Here is a 14202-nt window from a genome sequence, read left to right as displayed (position 1 = left end):
ATTTCTCAAGTTACACTTCGTAATAAGGTAACCCTTATAGACAGTTTGTTTGTTGTTACTAATGGCTTCATTAATGCTGAATACATAATTTATAGATAATTTACAAGCCATTAATGAGAAATATTAATGTTGAATGAATTTCAAGGTTGTGAAAACTCCTTTTCATTGGCTAGAACATTTGAGCAGTTATAAAAAAAAGGCCTGAAGATGATTTGGACCAAAATCCATTTTTTAACATTTAACAAACTAGATGATTAAAACTCTTCAATATATATAACTGTGTTCCCAAATGGGATATTTAAACACCCTGGCAATCAAAAATATGTCCCTATTTAAGGCTTAAAATACTTTTCATATGTCTTATTAGAAAGTGGTATCCCATTTACTCCAGACAGAAAGACACATTATTGTACATATGGCAGCAGGTATTGAATGGTATTAAATATTGTATTACATGTTGTTGTTATAGCAAATATAAAAAATGTCCACAGGAGTAATTTTGATTTTAGGTATATGTTTTATTCATTTTCAGACTACATAGAAAAATATAACTGTGGTTGTAGAGCCACCAGGGGGCGTCCTTTCCCAGATGTGAAATGTTCATACAATCATTATAAAAATCAGTTTTAACTGCATGTAGGCAACACAGAGACATGAACCAGCATGTGTTGGACACAGGCTGATACATAAGGGTGGCCATCTTCCCCCATCTTCCCCCATCTTCCCTGACTATTGTCCTAAGTGGTGGAAGAAGTATTCTGACCCTTTATTTCAGTAACAGCTTCCAGCAACATAAAAATACTAAGTAAAAGTCCGGCATGAAAAATCCTACTTGTAGTATTACAGTAAAAGTATAGAAGTATTATGAGTGATGTAGTATGAAGCATTACAGTAAAAGTACTGCAGTATTATGAGTGATGTAGTATGAAGCATTACAGTAAAAGTACTGCAGTATTATGAATGATGTAGTATGCAGTATTACAGTAAAAGTACTGCAGTATTATGAGTGATGTAGTATGCAGCATTACAGTAAAAGTACTGCAGTATTATGAGTGATGTAGTATGCAGTATTACAGTAAAAGTACTGCAGTATTATGAGTGATGTAGTATGCAGTATTACAGTAAAAGTAGTGATATATTATATATGACATCATTAGATTATTAATAGTGAAGCATCAGTGTTAGAGCAGGATGTTACTGTTGTAGCTGCTGGAGGTGGAGCTAGTTTACACTACTTTATATACAGTTAGCTAGTTTACACTACTTTATATACAGAGGTGGGTAGTAACGAGTTACATTTACTTGAGTTTTTGAAAAAAATATACTTCTAGGAGTAGTTTTAAATTACTATACTTTTTACTTTTACTTGAGTAGATTTGAAACTGTACTCTTACTCCGCTACATTAGGCTACATTGAGCTTGTTACTTTTCTTTTTATCTCTTTGGTCATTGTTTTTATCTCCCCCGCGTACGCCTCCTTTTAATGTTTTATTTTGTCAGAGAGAGAGAGAGAGAGAGAGAGGGAGAGAGAGAGAGAGAGAGAGAGAGAGAGACTTCCGCAAAAAGACTACCACGTGATTGTGTTTCATCAATTAAACTTAGCCGTGCAGTCTCGTCACGTGACCATACTCAATCTTAGCGGCGGGAAGGGTTAGCTTTACAATTTACAGTCATAGCAAAAAAAAAAAAAAAAGAAACGGATGAAAAATGTCAGAATCAACGGTCGGCAATGCAGACACAGATGAGGACGCTTGTTTACCTTACAAAGAGTGCGAACAAGTGCTACATTATGGGGTGTTTTGTCACAAACACACAGACTCAAACACAAACACTCACACACACACACAGTTTATGAGCCTGCTGAGCCTGTTGAAAAAGTACAAAGGTTTGGAAATTTGTGTTACTTATTGATTTTTATTTTTTATTGAAGGACTTGAATTTGCCTGCATTATTTTAATTTAAGCTATTTTGTAATTAATTAATTAATTTTAATTAATGTATTATTTTATTTATTGGATGAACTCTAATTTGCCTGAAGATGATTATTTTGTATGTCTGTCTGATTGAATACTTGTTACATGTTAACAAACAAATCAGACGTTACTCAACAGTTACTCAGTACTTGAGTAGTTTTTTCACCAAGCACTTTTTTATTCTTACTAATTATTTGGATGACTACTTTTTACTTTTATTTGAGTCATATTATTCTGAAGTAACAGTAGCCTACTTTTACTTGAGTACAATTATTGGCTACTCTACCCACCTCTGTTTATTTACAGTTAGCTAGTTTAGTCCAGTAGTTCCCAAACTGAGGGTCAGGCCCTCTAAAGGGTCACCAAATAAATCTGAAGGGCTGTGAGATGATTAATGGCAGTTCTGATACACAAATGTGTTTTCAGTTTTTTAGCTTTGTCTCTAATCTTTGATTATAGGTGAAATATTGGATCATTTAAACATTCATTGAAAAACTGTGTTATATTTTAAAAGCTTGTTATATTATCCATTGTGTCAAATCTTCATCTGAAAAGTAACTAAACCTGTCATGTAGTGTAGTAGAAAGTACAATATTTCCCTCTGAAATGCAGTGAAGAGGAAGTATAATGTAGCATCAAATGGGAACCATGGAACAAATACCTCGGAATTCTACTCAAATAGTCTCCTGTACCTGAGCAGACTTAGTTACTTTCTACCACTGATTATCCAGGTAGCTATAAATAGTAGTCTATACCCTACTTGTAAAATTCAACAACTGTATCAATCCTCTCCGCACCGTTAAAAATCATTCGTTAATGATTGTAAATATTCCAGCATTGGTTTAAGAATAACAGTTCAGCTCCACACACTGTTCACAGAGCGCACATGAAGCGCTTCACCTACCACAAACATCTGTTTGCAGTTGCGCAGTTTCCCTGCATATGCTGCCTTCAGGTGCTGTGAAAACAACTCGGACGAAAAATTATTTAATCAATTATCAAATCTAATGTTGCTGCTAAAGCAAAAATGAGCTCTTTGACGTTTTATCTGCCATCATAGTTAAGGAGTACAGAAAACACATATTTTCTTGTAATTATCTCCGACCACAACGAGTCCTGTTTCAAACGTCTCTTTAGTGTCCGAAACAGGGACGACTGGGAGGAGGAGTCCGTGAACGCAGCGCGCCACCCGCAGCGTGGGCTCTCAGCATCACCCCAGCTAGTTAACAGCAATGTGAGTTAACGGGAAAGTTCACTCAGTGAGTTCAGCTGTGTGTCGAGACGGGGATAGTTTTACCAGGCGTTTGTTTTTCCAGACTTTCAGAAGCAATGCCAGGCTGTGGTGGAGCTGTGCCATAAAGCAGAAGGTAAGACGCGGACACAAGGATCATGAACAGGTGATGCGGATAAACTCACACATTTTGGGGGAGACAGAGAAAGGCTACGCCCTCCGTCACCCATCTGTTTTGATTGATAACATCCTATTAATGAAGATATTGATTGATACTGATTAGGTATCAACAATATCAACACACCTTCATGTTCTCTAGACTTAATAACTTCAATGTGTGTTGTTACACTTATTGCAAGTTTTATGATTAAGAAATAGAATTAAATTTGGCTTATAGGAGTCTCTTTCGTCTCAGAGAATCCTAATTAGGAGGAACTCTGAAGCTATTATTGGCTCAGGAAGGAATTACACATAGGAAGAAGTGTAAGTACAGTACAAGAAGTGACCAAAACTAAAATGTAAGCTTGTAATATTTAATAACTATAATATTAGTAAGTAGAAACCATTCTTTATATTGTTCTGGACCTGTTAGACCCCTTATAAGGTATTGTTTTGACCATAAAAATACTTCTGAACTGATCAATGGCACATCTGGCTGACTGTTACATGGGCACATTGGTGTTAACATATCTGCACAATTTGAATATGTCCTATGTGGTTATGTGGACCATGACTTTATAGTTTAGATGATGGCACACTGTGTAACATTTGATTGATGCTGGACTAAACACATCCTGGCCTGCTGCAGCTGCACAGCACATGTGTATGACAGTCTCTATTGTTTTCTCTCTTCCTTCCACTTTTTGAAGTTTTATGACACGTGCGTAGGTGTATGTTGCTGTGTGTGTGTGTGTGTGTGTGTGTATGTGTGTGTGTGTGCGCGCACTCTCTTGCCGGACACTTAGAAGGTCCCATCGATATGTCTCCTGAAAGATCACTCCTTGACATTTTCTGATAAGGGCTGAACTTCACAGCTGACATTTACCTGACATAAAAGCATCATTCATTTAGCAGATTGGCAGCGCCACATATACAACGTCCCGCTCTCCTCCCCCATCTCTTGTGTCCACGTCAGGTATACTGGCTGCCCAAAAGCATGTTAAAGGGTTGGTGATGTGTGAGACAGGAGGTGGTGACTGCAGATACACCCCCCTCAGTGCCAATCTATTATATTTGATTACACACATGATATTGCTTGTATGTCACTTTTTAGATAAGCATCCCAAAAAAAGCACTATGATCAGTCCTCCAGTTTTTGCTTTTTGTATGTATCAACAGTGTATTAGTTGAAATGAGAAACATGACTTTAGATACATGGCATACTGCAACCTAATGTCACTGAATGTGTTTTTATATTACATGTACAGCAAACAAAAGGAAGGAAGGAAGTTTGGATTTATTCCAGAAGCCATTAAACAGTATAATATATGCTCAGTTTACTTTGTGAAAGGACTGATACATGTACATGCCTCTGTAGTATTGTGTATTGTCTAGACTGGACCTTTTTAACATTATCTTGTGTGTGTGTGTGTGTGTGTGTGTGTGTGTGTGTGTGTGTGTGTGTGTGTGTGTGTGTGTGTGTGTGTTTTGTCTTTATGGAAACAAGACTAGGCCAAAAACTACTGTACTGCTGTCTGAATTATTTTGCCCCTGTCTGAAATGAATAATTTGACCTCAGATAACTTTTTTCTGATGCCTGATTATTTTTTCAAGTCACTTGTTAAACAAAAATGTCAAACTTTTGCTGGCACCAGCTTCATCATTTTTTTTCATTGTAAATTCAACATCTTTGTGTTTGGATCGTTGAAAATGTCACTTTGGCTCTCTTGAGACTGTTATAAAAAAAATTCACAAATTAACATTAATGGATAAAAAACAGGAAAACAATTAATTGAGATAATAGTGTAATAAGCCTATTCTTAGGTGATTTGTTTTTTTGTGATTTTGTCTGAGCAAAAGAAGGACAACAGGGCACAAAATTAGCATCACACACCAGCCATATGCTGGTAAAATATGCAAATGTCTGACAGATTTGCTTCATTCACCAGCCAACAACAACAAAAAAACCCAATGGTAATCTATTGAGTGGCTGGTCAAATTTAAACATTCACTAGCCTGATGGACAAATAAAGTGAATTTTGCACCCTGGAAGACAATATGTGTCAGTGTTCAGGAAGCTAAATCCAAGCAGTCCACCAGTAAAGCTCACTGACACTAACCCTGAAATGCAACCTCCCCCCCACGTATGTGACGGCTCAAGTAAACCAATGCTGTGGCATTGTATACAGGCACCGATAGGCGCGCCATCGCAGGTGCCACAGGACAAAGGGCCATACTACACCTCACGTTTCTCTCACATTTCCCCCCACGATCAATCAGTAATACTCTATAGATGATCAGACGCCATTCTTTGAAAGCTTTTCATCCCCAAGACCCTACGTTTGGGTCTCCTTTACCCTGAGTCAATTGTATTAGTGTGCCTAATTTTGGTATTGATGGATAATGCCAATATATGTGATTTATAAATGCCAGAAGCCTCTGCTACATATACCAACATCAGAGTAATAATATAGATCTATATAACAGCTGTCAGTCACAGGTTTGTTTCATTTGTAGTTATTTTACCTCATCTAACAATAATTTAACTGCTTTAGGTTACAGCAGTGTATTTACCAGTCTCTTTGTGAATATGTGTGTGTGTGTGTGTGTGTGTGTGTGAGAGAGAGAGAGAGAGAGAGAGAGAGAGAGAGAGAGAGAGAGAGAGAGAGAGAGAGAGAGAGAGAGAACGATTGGGAAAGGAGAGTCAGTGCCTGCGGGAGTCTGTTTTGTTTTCATTGACTCCCCAGTCAGTCCATTGTGTGTTCAGGCCCGCTGGCTGCCTCTGCACATTTTGTTAACATTTTGTTGTTTTAAACTAGATTGTTGTCCCGAACTCAGGCGCTCCAGGCGTGGAATAAAAGGCACCACTACATGTGCATTTGAAATGCTAAAAAAAGGGGGGAAAAGTCGGTTAGTGGTGTGGCTGACTTTCCGTTGGCCTCATTTGTGTGTCATTTCTGAAGTAGGCAATGTGTTACCTTAGACTGGGTAATAAGTAGATATATTCTCCTCAATGAGTCACATCGGAAAAAAAGCTCCTTCTTATAGATTAGTGATTGACAGTCTGGCAAATGTGCGTCCCAGCAGTAAATGTGTCTATATTCTGCATGTTATTGTGAATATTGCATAGCTGGTGTCCCTGTCTGGGTTCATTCTGAAGTTGAGAATGCTGTTCCTTCTAAGGTGACAGGGCCGCCAGTAGCTGGGCAGGGTGTCTCAGGTAATGGAAACCTCAGGAGCTGCTGTCTGCTGGCTGTCAGCCGTTTGTCTACCAACCCCTTTTCTGTGCGCCTCACCTCCGTGAGGCCCCATGCGGCTTTCTCTCTGTGTCCACCTGCCTCTTCCTTTACAGTAAACCCACCCGAGTCGCACACGAAGATATCTTATAGGAACAGGAAATGTACGTAATGCTTTTTTTAGCGGAGATAGGGATCAGGGACAGAAACGAGAGACGAAATTGGCTCAGAGATGTCAAATGGATTGTTTACCTTAGAGTGAAACTGATTAGGGAAGAAGAGAGATTTTGAACTCCTGAAGCACCCCTGAGGTCTCGAGCCTCTCCTGAAATTTCACAGGACACAACTCATGGTTAACCTGAAATCACCCCTGGATGGATGGAGTACGTTATATTTTATATATAACATGAGATTATATACATTTGTCAGCAGTCAGAGATTTTGCACATACTGTATAGGCCTGTCATAATAATGACATTATTGATTTATCGTACAATAACTTAATTGTCAACATCATCATAACTATATATGGACATGACTTGGATCATTTTTTGACCTCAGTATTGTCACACTTCACATTAGCAGCTAAGATGTTATTCATGTCACATTGGCTAAACAAGTAGTGTCCTCCATTCCTCACTGTGTACGTCCTGAGTGGAGACTGTAGAAGAATTAAAGGGAAATAACTCTGACCTGACCCATAATGACAGTCTGCGTTTTTACAGAAGCGTAGCGCCCACTCTCCAATCCACCTTGCATAATTACACTATTACATCATCATTATATAAGTGGCATAAAATGATCTTCAAATGACAATAATATCATTTATCGCGATTATTTCTGAGACAATATATCATCCAGCAAAAGTAGTAATCATGACAAGTCTATGCACATAATTATATCTGGGTGAATGAATCCTCTGTGAGAAATATTGGAAAACAAAGAGCAGCACTGCTTTAAGTCAGTGTGGATTTGTATGTGTTTTTTTTTCCATCAATGTGACCTTTATTTGTGACCATTATTATTATTATTATTATTGTTGTTGTTGTTTTTATTATGATATCCATTAACAATTTCTTAATTGAGTTTCCAGTATATTTACTTCTGTATAAGTAGAGCCCAACCTCCTTTTTGGGGCAGATACTGATGACTGAATCCAGCCAGAGACCTATGCTGCAGGTCATTCCTCCATTCTTCCCTTTCTCTCTCTCTCCCTGTTTCCTGTCGGCACCTTTGCCAGTTACTTTCAAAATAAAGGCAAAAAAGCACAAAATAAATCTTAAAAAAAAAGATAACATCCATGTACTGAAACAGTAAACTTCACCAGGAATTTAATAATAATAAATAAATATGAATAAATAGAGCAAAAAAAACAAAAACAAAAAAACAACAACAACATATGTATTTATATTTTAAAGCTCAATTAAGAAAAATGATTAAATATACATAAAAAATTAATCATATAACTTTGATAAATAGATAAATATAACAATGCATATTGGACAACATACACACCCCTACGGATATCAACAGACCCAAATATCAGTTAGGCTCTAATCACAGTTTTATTGATATTTTAATATAATATTGCATATACCATGATAGAAGATTTTATCCATACCACTCATTTGGTGTGGAGAGTACAAAAATGTGATTGCATGTAAGACTATGGGCCCTTATTGGGCTATATAGTAGTGTGTTTAAAAAGATAGCAAGTGGGTTGTCTAAAAAAAAAAGAGAGAGACTTTTTGGAGTGGGATTATTTTGGGTCCTTCTTCTGCTCTTCTTGGTCCACATCAGCTTTGTATTATGGCAGCACGAGCGAGATGAAAGGTGTTCTTTCATCCACAGAATCCTTACTATTGTCAGTACAATCACATTTTTTCACTGTAGTGTTTTCCACAAAAAAAGTTCACTGAAAAGACAATCATAGCAGACAGACATCCTAAATCATTGGTCTGGGTATAATGAGGTCAGAAGAACTATGGTAGTTGAAAGTAGATCAACATACGCGAGGAGCTGAGCAGCATGGCAGCGTGCCCGCCGCCGCGCTGTAAACTAAGCCTTGTGTTCAGCCGAGCTTGCACTGCCCCTGTCCAGATTGATGGTAATTTTGACCCAGTGAACACAGAGGAAACAGAGTCTGTGCAACGACTTGGGTTATCTTACCATTTCCATGGACTTCTCGACCGAACCAATTAATTCCTCATGGGTACTGATTGAGCCAACGTAGTTAATTTATAGACGGAGTGACTTCACGTAGCACAGAGATATGTTAAAGCACCGTGAGAGACAACTGCAAACCTTTTCTATAGGTCATGTTACCAAAGGTTTTATATATTGATATCTACATAATGTTAAGCAGTTCATTTGCTGTAGTCTTTAGGACAATGCATAAAACTACATGGAATTTAAACAAGACTAGGACAAAAGCACTTTAAATATTTATATTTGTCCTTACAGATCTTTTACAGATACAGATACATCTTATATTTCAATTAAGCACGTAGTAACTGCTTGATGGAGGCACATTTGCACAATAGAAACAAGACTAGGTCAAAAACTAGTATACTGCTGTGTGTATGATTACTGTGAGTAACTGGGGCCAGTTTGTTACAGGCATAGTCAGTGCTAGTGTCAATAATGTGAATTTCTGGATATTAAACGTAGCATCACATGACATGATTAAGTGTGAGTCAAAAAATATACATAAATGTAGTTGCAAGAACAAAACTTATTTTAATTCTAATTGTCTATTTAACTATTCTAATGATCTGTTAACTCTTCCCGCTCTTTCCTCTCTTTCACTCAGTGTTTTATTGTCAGCCCGCTTTCATTATTATTATTATTTTTATTTATTAGCCTTTATTTTACTTTTAAGGACCATTGATGAGAAATCCTCATTTACAATGGTGTCAAGAAACAACAACAGCACAACAACACACTAAACAGTAATAGGTAGGTAAATAAAAGAAAATAATATGATGAATGAATGAAAGTAAACAGATCAGATTACAGTGAAGTTAAAACATTTGCAATCAATTAAGACAAGGTCTGTAGTGGTGATCAAAAAAATCTAATTTAAAGGCCTTTTATAGATTGTTCCAAGTGTAAGCTGCATTATAAGATAAATACATTTTTCCCATTTCAGTTCTGATTAATGAGATAAAAAGCAACAACCTAACCTGTGAGCAAGTACCAATATTGTGTGACTTCAGGGTTAAAAGCAGTAACTGTAATAAAACTTTATGTATATATGAATAAAACCACTGCTTTAACTGTGCGCTCTCTTACTCTGCCTCTTTTCTGCCTCTTACTCTATCTGATGATGACGGAGACTATAGTGGAAATTGTAAGTAGCAGTTCTGACAGTGTTTTAGTTGCAAATTCAGGAGGCTTATCTTACATTTACAGCAGTGACAGTCAAATCGAGCGCACCTTGCAGAGCAGTCGCTATACACTAAACTGACATGACAGCCTGCATGAGTCGCATGTTTTACTACTGCAGCTCCTTTTTTATCTTTTGATTCATAATAACAGACTCATAATAATTTAAGGCAGGACTCCAGGATGAAAAGTGAACATGCATCCGTTTCTTCACTTCTCTGTCAAAATGTAAGTGTGTTTTTTTCATTTAGTCTTGTATCCAGTGACTAATATAACTAATCTGGAGTTGGTGAAATGTTTTTAAAGTTGTTTAAACATTTGCAGAGACTGGGCAATGTGGAAAAATGTCATCACACAATGGAAACATGGAGATAACTCTTTAACAAACCACAGGTTACTTGGCATTATGCTCTCACTCTCTCTCTCTCTCTCTCTCTCTCTCTCTCTCTCTCTCCTCTCTCTCTCTCTCTCTCTCTCTCTCTCTCTCTCTCTCTCTCTCTCTCTCTCTCTCTCTCTCTCTCTCTCTCTCTCAAACAGAATGTCAATGGCAAAATATTAACATCATAGATTTAGGAATTGTAGAGTTGTTTTTCCTTGGTGATGGTTAATTATAATGAATACATTTTCCTCCAGATTGCTTTAGGAAAAAGTTCAGATTGGGAGCCATTCTGAGTTTACCTGTGTTCCATAAGGTAACAGTCCCATGTTATTCAAAGTGAGAAATGTAAACAAAACTTTTAATGCCACATTAGCAGTTTGGCCCATTCTTTGTCTGTGTGTGTCTGTGTCCGTGTCTGTGTGGCCAGGTGGATTATCTTACACTCTGATTCATCTGGTCCACTGACAGGCCCATAGCAACAAGCCAAAGCCCCATGTTACTTATTAAAGGGACGGATCTCTTTCCTTTCTTTACTTTAAGTGTAAACAGAGAGACAATCTAACTGCCACGATTTGTGTGTAACTGGACCCGCTGTTGTTGTGCTGTAATGAGGCGTGTTTTTATACTGTATCGCTCAAATCTAGGAGTGAATCATCTGGAGGGAGAAAACGTATAAGATCTCAAGTGTAAAGAAATCTGTTGGATTATTTCCCATTGTTACAAACTCAGGTCAGGTCCAGTATAGCGTAATAGCCAGCTGGAAGTCTTTCTGTCTAGCCAGCTTAGCATCATACAACATTGAACACTTTAGATGCATAGTAACAAAAGGAGAACAAATAGTGATAGAAACAGAACTAGTAAACATGAGCAACAGTAACAGACAAAGCAAATGGCTCTACCTTCACAACAGAAGATCAGAAAACACATCATCAGTGGAAATTTATGTGGCATAAAAAATAAACACCAAAGATGCTGCCAGGAATTAAGAGAACAACTGAGGAGCTTAAGGAAGACCAACATTATTAACTTTCTCCTACATTCTCTGCTCAGCAAACCGGTGTTTGATGAGCAGCAGCAGATGAAAGAATTTGGAGCAAAGCCTCTCTGTTCCAAGGATTACTTCCATTAGTTCAAACGCCTCTGCCACAAAACTGACATAGAAAGAAAATGCCAATGAAAAGCTGTTACGAAGAGGAGAATGAGCTTTTAATAATGATATTTTGATAAAAATTAGTATTATCAGTTAATAATGAATTAGCAGAGGCTCAGGGTTCCTCTCCTTAACAATTAACATATCTTTTTTATTACACATAACAAGGCCAGTCATGATTACTACTTTTACTGAAGGATATATTGTCTCAGAAATAATCGCGATAAACGATATTATTGTCATTTGAAGATCATTTTATACCACTGATATAATGATAATATAATAACATAATAATGCAGGGGGGTGGGGGGGGGGGGGGGTAGGATAGGAGAGTGGATGCTACACTGTAAAAACACAGACTGTCATTATGGTTGAGGTCAGAGTTATTTCCCTTTACTTCTTCTACAGTCTCCACTCAGGACGTACACAGTGAGGAATGGAGGACACTACTTGTTTAGCCAATGTGACATGAATAGCCTCTTAGCTGCTAATGTGAAGTGTAGCAAAACTGAGGTTAAAAAATGATTAAGGTCTTGTCCATGTATCATAAGATAAGTCCATATATAGACATGATGATGTTGATAATTACGTCTGCTTGTACTGTCAGAGCAGATTTTCTATGAAAGACCAGATCTTCTGCTTGAAATTATCACATTTTCACTCCTTCTTTCTTTGACAGAGAGAATAGTCTATGTGAAAGTCTTTAAGGCATTTGCAGTATATATGGAATACATATTTAAAGGAATCTACATGAAATTGAAATGAAGGCTGCAGCTGTTTGTCTCTGGAAGCAGCTGTTTGCATAAAAAAACCCTTGGTAGATCCACTGTACATTAAATGCCCAGCACCAAATTACAGATAAATATAGCAACTAACACAGTGAAGAAGTGAATCAAGACACATTATATTATAATAGGTCTTTTTATATATATATTTTTTGCATCTGCATTAGGTGCTAACTACGCTTGCTTTCTAATCTTTCTTATAAACTAAGTGACCGAGCTGTTTCAGGTTGCCTTCGAAGTCACTTCTGATGTTTAATTGATCAGGGGTGTTGGCTCTGGTTGATTGCTGACTTTAGGTTTTAGCTTCACCCGCAAATGACACACCTTAGACACTGGTGTTTTCTTAGCTGGCAACTGTTTGTAAGAGCCATTTGAAAAAGTCTTAATGAGGCTGTGAATGCCACTGGAGTCCCTGGTGTGATTCATGAATGAACCTTTTTAGTTAGTAAAAAGCTGCAGTAATGCTATACTGCTGAAGCTGAATTTTAGCTTTACTGGATAACAGAGTGTTTAAGATTATGTAGAAACACAGGATTTGATTGGCTGGCTGTGAAACTGATGCACAGTATGTTGTTGGATTATCTGTGCATAGGGTTTAAATCCTGGAAATGTGATCTTTGTCAGTCTTCATACAGGTTAATGTTCAAGCTGAGTGGTCATTGGTCAGTGCAGTTTCTTCCTGTCCTGTGATGTATTAGTGATTGAGGAATTGAGTGTGGGTTAACACAGACGTATTGAAGTCAGCTAAGACATAATGAGGTTAACTTTTCATCCAAAAAATGTTCGTTAACTGGACCAAATTCTTTTTAAACAGAACGATACTTATGTATTATTACACGTTATTATTAGTATACTTATTACAGATTTTTACAATTTGACCAAGTAGACTCAACCACAAAATATCACACTAGTTTTCTAGGTGATAATTAGTTTTCTTGTAGATATTCACTGTACAGTGCTCATTACCATATTAACAGTAACAAATGTCTTTGGTAAACGAGTAAACCTAACTGATTGATTGAACAAAATTCTGACAGTTGCTATATCAGATTTGATGTGTGATACACTAGTTCATTGGTGTTGAAGTGGGACCAGTAGTGGTAGTAGTAGTAGTAGTAGTAGTAGTAGTCTCTAAAATTATCGCAATATTATTGTCATTTGAAGATCATTTTATACCATTTTATGTGCTACACTGTAAAAACACAGACTGTCATTATGGTTGGTGACAGAGTTACATAAACAACAGTACATTTATGTCATAGCATTGAATTGACCAATCGAAATACTAACCTCTGCCTCACCCTCACACTCAAACACTCTGTTTTGCTTTTTAGAAGTCGCCTCGCTCATCAAACAGTACCCACCCCACCCCCCATCCCCCCTGTCATTCTACAGGCGGGAAATATTAAACTGTTTAAAGGTGCTAACTCCCTTTTTTGCTGGCTCTCCTATCAGTGTAAGATAATCCCAGGCAATCACTTATCGGCAGTGCTGACGGATAGCGGCCGTGTCAGAGTCAGTAAGGGGAGAAGAGCTGTCACCCAGCTCACTGTTCCCCCGTGCACTCAGAGGCAATGGAGACCACGGAGTTGTCAACACCCCCGCGACCCCCGTCCAACATGCATGAGAAAGACTTGAAAGAGGAGAGTGTAAGATTTTTTTGGGGGGGGCTTTATCAAGTAGCAACACTCATCTTACTACTTAACATGAACATGAACTGTAGAGTTTAACAAGATCCTTTTTTTTTTTAAAGCAGCAGTCACAGTAAGTTATTAAAATTCCTTGTTATTTCCTGTTTGTTTCTGAACATCTTATTTCTAAAGTTCTGAAATCAGTAGACTTGAATCAGTAACACTGCAGAGGAAGCCCTGATCTGTCTGTGCAGAGAGTCATCTGGCAATT

This window comes from Scomber japonicus, chromosome 13, assembly GCF_027409825.1.
Source record: "Scomber japonicus isolate fScoJap1 chromosome 13, fScoJap1.pri, whole genome shotgun sequence".
NCBI lineage: Eukaryota > Metazoa > Chordata > Actinopteri > Scombriformes > Scombridae > Scomber > Scomber japonicus.
Note: the sequence above shows the minus strand (reverse complement) of the source record.